Source organism: Marmota marmota, unplaced genomic scaffold (genome assembly GCF_001458135.2).
Source record: "Marmota marmota marmota unplaced genomic scaffold, marMar, whole genome shotgun sequence".
In the NCBI taxonomy this organism is placed as follows: domain Eukaryota; kingdom Metazoa; phylum Chordata; class Mammalia; order Rodentia; family Sciuridae; genus Marmota; species Marmota marmota.
In genome coordinates this window covers 42001504-42011718 of record NW_025999853.1, presented here as the reverse complement: position 1 = coordinate 42011718, position 10215 = coordinate 42001504, and the positions used below count along the sequence as shown (strand labels likewise).

General features: G+C 45.4%; 1 pseudogene; it reads right to left on the bottom strand.

Annotated features, from left to right (window-relative positions):
• Window positions 1–6672: 6672 nt before the first annotated feature.
• Window positions 6673–9737, bottom strand: LOC107139735 (annotated as a pseudogene).
• Between the last annotated feature and the right edge of the window lie 478 nt (window positions 9738–10215).

The following is a 10215-nucleotide window of genomic DNA, read 5'->3' as shown; positions in this document are numbered from 1 at the left end:
GAGGATAAGATGCTTCAGGAACTGATGGCACCAAGATCATGTGGGAGGGGATGACTGGATGCCAACCTCGCCCAGCATCTCCAGCATATAAGGGTAACCTTTTGGATCTCCCTACCTCTGTTGCAACATATCATTTTGGGAGCAAACATTCAGACTCTAGACTGATGCATGGCCAATGGCAGAAGCTCCTCTAAATCTTCATTGACATTCCAAGAGGCCAGCTTGCAGGGTAAGAGCTAAGTGAGACACCTCTTCAGACATTTTGGAAACAAATATTAGATTAGTGATGGTACTGTTATTAGAGCCCAAGATGAGATTTCTTCCACTCTGGAAATGAAACAAACTAAAGGAAAAAAAAATCCAAATATAATTTATTGACACAAAAGGGACAATTGAATTAGTAAGACTAGGCAAGGACTCAAAGGTAAATCAGAGCATGAATCCCATAGGCACAGGATCAGATGAAATGTTTTTTAAGCCTTTCAAACTTCTGAATTTTGCTGCTCTTGAAATGCAGTTGAAGAAATAGAAAAAGTATGGCTGGAAGTTCTATCGAAGCCAGAGGAGGAGAAATTCTTGGGTCTAGCAGACTGAATTCATCTCAGAGATGGGAAATGAAGAGCAAAAAGGAGTCATGTTCCCACATCATCCCTGTGGAGAATGCAAAAGCTGTGGCCTCACCCTTCATCTTTGTAGACACCATATGGGATCAATCTTGGTGACAATGATAAGTTCTTGGTGACTGTGATATTTCCCTTTAAGATTCTTGGGATTTGACATGGGACTAGGGTGGCGTGAGAGGGTGGAGGAGGGGGAGGGAGAGAAAGGGATCATTGGGGATGAAAGAGGATAATGAATATCAAACAAACCACAAGAAGACGAAAAGATTGGATTCCCCAGAAACAAATAAGTTAGGGAAACCTCCCTAAATGTGCCGCCCTTAATTTAAGGTAGTAGAGAAGAGGTTTCCTTTGTGCTTTCTGAAGGCTGGAATAAGTTCTGATGGATACTCTTATAAATAATACTGTGATTCTTAATTTCTCAACTTGCTTGGGCTTGCCACTCAAGCAGGACACCTAAGATGAAGTTGGTATGTGTGCTATTCCAATTTACAAGAACAATCATGAAGGAAAGAGCACAGTATTAGAAGACTGAGGGTGTGGGCTCCTGCGGACAATCAAATAGCATCTCCGGACATATTTTCTAATCTGTGAAATGCGAGTGTTGGGTCAGATGATCCATCAGAATCCTCTGAGCTCTGGAAACTCCGATTTAACATTCTAGAGGTTTATTTTATGTTTATCTTTGCCATGGTTTGGATATGAGGTGTCCTCGCAAAGCTCTTGTGTAAGACAATGCAAGAATGTTCAGAGGTGAAATGATTCTATTAAGAGAGATATAACCTAATCAGTGAATTCATCCACTTGAATGGATTAATTGGGTGGTACATGTAGGTAGGTAGGGTGTGGTTGGAGGGAATAAGTCACTGGGGGTTTACTTTGGGGGTTTTATTTTGTCCCCAGTGAGCAGGTATCTCTCTACTTCTGGATGTCATGTCCTGAGCTGCTTTCTTCTGCCATGATGTTCTGCCTCACTTTGTGCCCAGAGCCATGGCCTTGGCCAACCATGGACTGAACCTCTGAAATCATAATCCAAAATAAACCTTTCCTCCTCTAAGCTGTTCTTATTGGTTATATTGGTCACAGTGTTGAAAAGCTGACTGAAACAATCTTATTCTACCCCACCGAGGTAACCCTTAGTCATCCCTCCTGCCAACTTCCTTAAAAACTCTCTCCCAAAGGAGAACTCTATGAAGAAAGCTTCCTGTGTAGCATGTCTCTTGTTTTCATTGATAAAAGGCATGTGGCATATATTATCACGCATGCGTCCTCCTCTTCTGAGGATATGTCTTCTTCTTTTCTTTCTATTTCTCATATGACTGCCAATGAGACTCAAGTGGAGGCCTTAAAACAATAATTGAGTAAGGGAGAATAGAAAGGAAGGAAGGAAGGAAGGAAGGAAGGAAGGAAGGAAGGAAGGAAGGGAGGGAGAAGACAAGAGAAATGATGATCAGGTCAAAATGAGAGGAATGTGAGGAGGATGTGAGGAAGGAATTGGTGAGGGAATGGACTTCACCCCTTGAGCAACCCCCAGAGTGAGAGGGACTCCATAATTCTGGGTTTGGCAGCTCTCCAATGGCTCACAAATTTTTAAAATCATGAGGAATACATTAGCTGGCCTAGATGAAAATATATACCTGTTGTTTTTTTTCCCTCCACCTTTATGTTAGATAAAAGGATACTTTCATTTGACAGTCTCTGGGAAACAATTGGAATCTACTGACACAAGTAAGCAACCCCATGAGAGCAGCAGCACTATAGGAAATTGGAGAGGCATCCCTGAAGGCCTCGAATGAAAGATCCAGGGACTGGGCTCCATTGGGGACTCCTAAAAAAAAACATGAAAATCCATGAATTATCATTGGATCCATGGATAAAACTCACAATACCAGCACTCCACTCATTTTCCCAACTCAAAATAACTCTCACACTCAGGGCTGCCACTAGGCCCTGGCAGGAAAGGAACATACATAATCCCGCCATGTTGCATCTATCTATTTTGACAAAAGGAGTGAGGTTGGATTTCAGTGGGAACTACCTGCCGGCTTCTGTATTCAGCACCCCTGCTCAGATGCTTTCATACAGCATTACTGACCAGGTCCATACCAGGCAAAGCTCAAACTGCCACCCATTAATCAGCAACTCAGTACTACAAAGGAGCAGACTCGGTCACACTCAGGGAGATCACATTAGCACTGTGTGATTCCGGTTACTCAGGAGGAGCAGCAATCATTCTGGAAGAACCAGTACTTAGCTTTCTTCCATTAAATTGCCTTTAAAAATGAACCACTTTCAGCAAAATTGAGCTTTGTTAAAAGTCAGGAGAATGGTTGACCTTGGCTGGAGTTGAAAAGAACAAGGAGGCTTCTGGGCGCTAGTGAGGTACTGTTTTTTAAAATTTGAGTCCTGGTTACACAGGTGTGTTTGGTCTATGAAAACTTACTGGGCAGTGTGATTATGATCTTTGTGCGTGTGTGTATGTGTGTGTGTGTATTATAGTTCCATTAAAAAGTACAGTTTTCTTTTAAAAGCACCTTTTTAAAGGAGAGGGATTGTGCTTTTATTCAGTGCTCTATCCCTTGATGTGAGCACAAGGTCTGCCTCCTAATCATTGTCTTAGAGAAGGTGCTAGCAAATTCAGCAACTGGTGAGGGCTGACTTCCTGGATCACACACAGCTGACTCCTTGCTGTGTTATCTCATGGAAAGGAGTGAGAGCTCCAATTAGTGTCTAAAGACACTAATCCCATTCATGAAACCCTCACCTTCATGATCTAACCCTTCTCAAAGACTCCACCTCCTAACAACATGAACCTGGGGACTTGGGTTTCACTGTATGAATTTTGGGGAGACTCAATCGTTCAGCGCATTATGATTCTTAATAAATATTTGTCGAATGAAGGGAAAGAGAAAGAGAACTGCTTTTCTTTGGTGTCCTGGCTCCAACCATCTGTTGTTGTCCTTCAGAAATGTTGGCTTTGAATAAGGAGCCACTGGACACACAGTTCACAGATGTCAGCTGGTGACAATGTCTCAGTGTATTTCCCTGGCAAGGAAACTCAGTGAACAGGTGCCTGGCCTTTTGTGTTTTAAATTCTCTTAAGCATAGGATAAATTTTCAAGCCTAGAGAAACCACTGCTAATGACAAATATGAATCATCTGGACCAACGCTTCATGATGGAGAAAAGCAGAAGTAGTGGAAAGGCCCAGCTGCTCTTGGAAGGGCCAAAAGAACTGCCCAGGTGGGGCTTTCCTACCACTGAGGAGAGAGCAGCTAGACACCCTGACATTTCCAGGGGCCCCTGCTCTCAGGTGTTTTGTTTTCGCTGCTGGACATATTTGTCCTGATTTAAAAAAATATATGCTTAAATATTTTCCTCAAGTAATCACAAACTTAGACAAAATTGGCAATGCTGACACAAAAATTTTTTTCTGAACCAAGTGAGAATAAGTTGTTAACACGATGCCCCCTCATCCTGAATACTCTAGTGCCCATTGTACCACAAGAAGGTCATTCTGCCACACAGTCACAGTACCACCATCAGATTCAGGAAATTAGCAGGGACACATAACTACCATCAAAACCTTAGGCCTCCTTATGGTTTATGAGCTGTCCTAATGATGTTCTTTATTTCAAAAAGAAGGTCCAGTTGAGAATCATGCATTGCAATGAGTTATCACACTCCTGGGGCTTCTTTCAGTCTACACCAGCTCTTGAGTCTTTCCTAGACTTTCATAATTTAAAAGATTATGAACCATTTTTTTAAGTTAAGTAACCTTCAGTTTGAGTTTCTCTGCTGTTTTCTTAAGATTAGAGTTTGGACATTCTTATTTGGTAGGGAATCACAGAAGCGAGGCATGTTTCTCTTCACATTCTCTCAGAGGACACAGGATTTTAAGTTGTGCCACGACTAGTCATGCTTACTGGCATCACTCAATAAAAGTGAAATATGTCTGGTTTCTCCATTGTATCACTTCTTTTTTTTAGGTCACAGTTTTTTTATTCTTAATGACATAAGGAGAAAAACCTCACATTCATACTAAAAAGTCCAACTAGACTCAACAGGAATTAAGTCCTTATTTGTAACAGAATGTCCCAGCCTCCTGTTCTGTCCAGGGCATGTACACACGCATGCCCAGGCTGTGCCAGGCCCTCCCTGCTTCAAGGCATTCCTGGACTGTGTGGCCTGTCTATGGAGTGGAGGTGAACTAGCTCAGACTAAAACTGAGAGGATCCACCTTACATTTGGGCATAGGCAGAAGCTTCATCTCCAGACCTGTGCCCCACCCCCACCCCTCCAATCTTAACAGGTATTTGAGACTTGAGGTCCAGGATCCTTCCTCAGCCTGGCACACAGCCAATCTCACACAGGTTCCTACCTCTCCTTGGGGTGGGAGCATCCCCTGCCACAAGACATTCAACCTCAGTCACAAAGGACAGGGGACTGATTACAGTTACATCACATTATTTATAAAATAAGAATTACATTTATATAATACGTCCAGAAGGCGCTTCAATCCCTCAGGAAAGCTGCCTGGGACAGCATTTGAACCCCTTCTTCACACAGGCATAACCTAACTATACAGCTAATTCCTAGTCTACAGCATTTATACTTAACCACCTCAATAAACCAAGCTTGAAGGAATTTAATAGGTAATTTAACTTAAATACAAAAGTAAATTTGTATTTTGTTAAAAAAATGTTTAAATATTTTACTTTAATTTAGATGCACACATTCATATTTCTCCCCAAGAGGATGGGCATGACAGCAAAGTTCTGGGGCCTGGGGAGTATGGTTTTGGAACCAGGAGAGAAAAGGGGAAGGAAGGGTTGGAGAGGGCCCTATTTGGGAAAGAAGTAAGGTACAACTTCAAGGAATGGTGCATTGGGGTAGGTCAGACATACTAGGGGTTGCCTTGCCTAGTGAGGTCAGGGAGGTGGGAGAGATGATGGAGGAAAGAGTCTTTGCTTCTCCAAGGTCCCTTCCTTTGGGCTCTCAACCCTTAGTCTAAAACCACTGGAAAACTCAGGAGCCAGCACTGTGGCCCTCAAGTGGTGCCACTTTGAATTAGCCAGGCCAGGAGACTTGAGACAGTTAAGTCCAGCACTACCAACATGCCACCACACATACAATTCAATTCTTCCTCCAAACTTGATTCCAAGAGCAACTGATGTGGGCTTCAGACAGTAACACAGCACAAGGCATGGAGCCTACAATCCCGGACAGGCAGACAACGGCCCGTGAGGCCAGCAGGTGGCAGAAAGCAGCTGAAGGCAGTGGTGGGCATCCTGCCTGTTCCAGGAGCTTCTCTGCTGGAGCAAGGGTCTTGCCCCTGGCTCTGCTAGACTAACAGTCTTGAGCCATCAAGCTTTTAGGGGGCAAACTGGCAGAGCACTAGAGATGAAAATTGAGTCAGGCTTGGCAGGGCAAAGGAGGGCAGTGGAGCAACACCCACTGGGGTCTCCAAGGCAAAGCTAGATCCAAAGTCATTTAAAAAGGAATAAATCCTGCAGGGGACCAGTGAGGGACAAAGCAGCAAGAAATGGGGAAATAAGAGTCCTAGAAAGGGACCTGAGGAAGAGAACCACTTATAGCCTAGCCAAGCGAGTAAAGATTAGGGATAATCTATTTTCCCCAATCCCACGAAATGTAACCAGAGATTCAAGTGGGTGCATCCCACACTCTCTGGCAAGGCCGGCTCTCTGGGAAAAGGTGGGAAAGGAGGACACCTGACTAAATGAGTCAGGAAATGAGCCAACAGTATGTACAGATGTTTCTTTAGGTCTCCAGCCTCATCAGTGCAACTGTTTAAGTACAGTTATCTGGGCTTCAGCCCTGCCACCATCTGCCCCCTTTCCACTTCCTCCAAAAGAGAGAGGGCCTCAGGAATGCTACCACCATCCTGGTCACTAAAATCAGAGATCTAGGGTAGTTTTGTTTTATGAAACTCGAAGGGTCAGAGGCTATTTCTAGAAGGTGCTGAGGTCCAGATTCGGGCAAGGGTAGGGAAATGGGGACAGGGACAGAGGCTACTTCTTTCGGGTGTGCTGTCAAGCCCCTGGGGTCTTGGATCCCACACCAGTGGAAAATGAAGGGGCTGCTGCTCTGAAATACCTGACTCCGGTGAATCCTTGAGTGGGTGTTGAGGATGCCCCAAAGGAGAGGTTGCTGCCTGCCTATTGTGCCCACTCTAGCATCCTGGGTGCTCTGCCCAAAGGTGGGTATGGAGGTGCTTCCAAATACAGATTTACTCTCAGGTGTGTCACCCATGTTGAAGTTAAAGGGTGTATTCTGGCTGGGTTTCCCCAGGGCATTCTGACTCAGGGTCCCCCCAAAGGGGTAGCGGTGCCTGTGGTCCCACTCTGTCCAGCTCCAAAACTGAATGTCCCAGAAGTAGAGCTGGGGCCTGGGGCAGCCACACTGAGCCTGAAGTCCCCACTGGCAGCTGGGATCGCAGATCCCCTAAACGTGAAAGGGGACAGAGTTGAGCTGCCAAACACTGAGCTATCAGTCCCACTGCTGGTGGTCTGGGTGGTAGCTCTGAAGCCAGAGGTGGTGGCTGCACTAAAAGAGAAAATGGCCATGGAACCACCAAAGCCTGGCTGTGTGCTGGCAGGAGTGCTGAAGGCTGAGGCTGTGGTTTTCAAGGCAAAAGCTGACTGCGCTGAGCTGCCAAAGGCTGACTGGGATGGCACTGGCGCCGGTGCTGGGGCTGCAGATGGGACAGGGGCCACAGAGTTCCCAAAAGTGAAAGAGCTGCCAAATTGTGGGGCAAGGGCTGGCTTGGTGGACCCCTGCTGCTGCCCATCAGCAACTCCAAATGTGGGCTGGAGGGTGGCTGCTGGATATGCTGGGAGGGGGGCTTTGGCTCCAGCCAAAGGGAAAGTTGAAGGCGGGGTGGTCTTGTTACTGAAGTCAGTGTGGGCTGGCTGGTAGTGGCAGGAGCTGAGGTTGTGAGGGAGCTGCCAAAGCCACTGAAGCCAGCAATGCTGCTGGTGGTGGTGGCTGTCTGAATAGTACCAGGCAGGGATTGGCCAAAGGTAGTGACTGCTGTGGTTGTCGGCATGGCATGGGTCTTGCCAAACTGGAATACAGAGCCCATGGCTGGGGCAAAGCTGCGGCAGAGGCTGGGGGCACCCCAAAGGGGAAGGGCCAAGAGGTGGGGGTCATGCTACTGGTCATCCTGCTCTTGTGCTGGTGACATTGCTGATCCCAAAGCAAAAAGCAGGTTTGGAAGCAGAGTCTGTGGATGCACTGGCGGTTGGTGGTGGAAGCCACGGCCGAGGTGGCAGTGGCCAGGCCAGCAAAGAGAGGGGCAGCTGGCACTGCAGTAGCAGTTGCAGCAGTTGTTGACTTGAAGAAAAAGGGAGCTGGAAAGGTCACCAAAGATGGGTTTAAAAGTTGGGGTGGCACCATGCACAAAATTCAAAGTGGATCAAGATCCTAGGAATTAAACTGGAGACCCCGAGTCTAATAGAAGAAAAAGTTGGCCCAAATCTCCATCATACCGAATTAGGCCCTGACTTCCTTAATAAGACTCCTGTAGTGCAAACATTAAAATCAAGAAGTAATAAATGGGATGGATTCAAACTTCTTCTCAGCAAAAGAAACCATCAGTGAGGTGAATAGAGAGCCTACATTTGGGGAACAAATTTTTACCACTTGCACATCAGACAGAACACTAATCTCTAGGGTATAAAAAGAACTCAAAAAATTAAACACCAGAAAAACAAATAACCCGATCAATAAATGGGCCAAGGATCTGAATAGACATTTCTAAGAAGGTGATATACAATCAATCAACAAATATATGAAAAAAAATTGTTCAACATCTCTAGCAATTAGAGAAATGCAAATCAAAACTATTCCAAGATTTCATCTCACTCCTGTTGGCAAGGATGAGGGGAAAAAGGCACATTCATACATTGCTGGTGGGACTGCAAAATGGGACAGCCAATATGGAAAGCAGTATGGAGATTCCTTGAAAACTGGGAATGGAACCACCTTTTGACCCAGCTATCCCACTCCTCAGTGTATACCCAAAGGACTTAAAAACGGCATACTACAAGGATATAGAGACATCAATGTTTATTGCACCACAATTCACAATAGTTAAACTGTGGAACCAACCTAGATGCCCTCAGTACATGAATGGATAAAGAAAATGTGGTATATATACACAATGGAATATTACTCGGCAATAAAAGAGAATAAAATCATGGCATTTGCAGGTAAATGGATGGAGTTGGAGAATATAATGCTAAGTGAAGTTAGCCAATACCAAAAACCAAATGCCGAATGTTTTCTTTGATATAAGGAAGTTGATTCATAGTGTGGTTGAGAGTGAGAGCATGGGAGGAATAGATGAACTCTAGATAGGGCAAAGGGGTGGAAGGGGGCATGGGGGTAGGAAAGACGGTGGAATGAGATGGACATCATTACCCTAAGTACATGTATGAAGACACGAATGGTATGAATTTATACTTTGAATACAACCAGGGATATGAAAAATCAGGCTCTATATGTGTAATATGAATTGTAATGCATTCTGCTGTCATATATAACAAATTAGAATAAAAATAAAATAAAAAAAAGTTGGGGTGGCAGTGCTGGTCATCATGGGGATGGTGGAGACGTAAGAGGCCGTGGCTGTGATGGAGGGGCTGCACTGTAAGGGTCCTTCTATCTTGCTTTTAGGCGGCATCATAAAAATGGGCTCGAACATGGGAGAAGCAGAAGACATATCGGGGGCAGCTGGGGAGGAAGGGTCAGAGAGCATGCCTTTTGACTGCCAAATAGCAGACCTTGCTTGGGGGTAGGGGAGGAGGCAGGTGGGCTTGGGGCTTTGGCAGATGTGTCGGACTGAATGTCTAGAGGTGACGTGGTGGCAGCTATTGGTGCTGTGGAGGAAGCAGGGACCATCCCCAAGAAAGTGGCTGTGGATTTTGAGGCTGAAGAGGTGCCTAGCAGGGGCCCTGGTGGTGAAGAGCCAAGAGAGACCAGAAGGCTGGGTGTCCTCAGAAGTGAAGGGGCCATAGTAGTTGCCACTCCAGCAGATTCATGGAGGGACAGAACCAGGAGACTCTGTGTCATTGCTACTTGTAATAATAAACATTTTGGGGGGAAATACTTTGAAACTATGTGAATATCCCACTATTGTCAAACTTCCGCTTTATTCATTTATTAATTAAATCTTCATGGACCCATGGCTTTCCTCCCGCTTATTTGGTGGGCTATCATGCATTGTTATAATTTTTTCTTGAGATGGCTTTAATCATTGTGATGGGTCTTCTTGTTTGTCAACTCAATTGGATTGAGAAATACCTAGAGACTCAGTAAACACACTTCAGAGTGTGTCTGTGAGGGTTTCCATAGACGACTGGCCTGGAGGTCATGAACTGAATTGCCCCCAGTGGAGTGTGGATGGTACCATCCAATAGGCTGGAGGTCCGGGTGGAACCAAAAGAAAAAAGGGGATTCCCACACCCACAAGCTCAAGTCTTCTTGAGCTGGTGCTTCTCTCCTCCTCCTCCTCCTCCTCCTCCTCCTCCTCCTTCTTTTTCTTCCTCACTGCTGCCATTGTTGGGGACAGC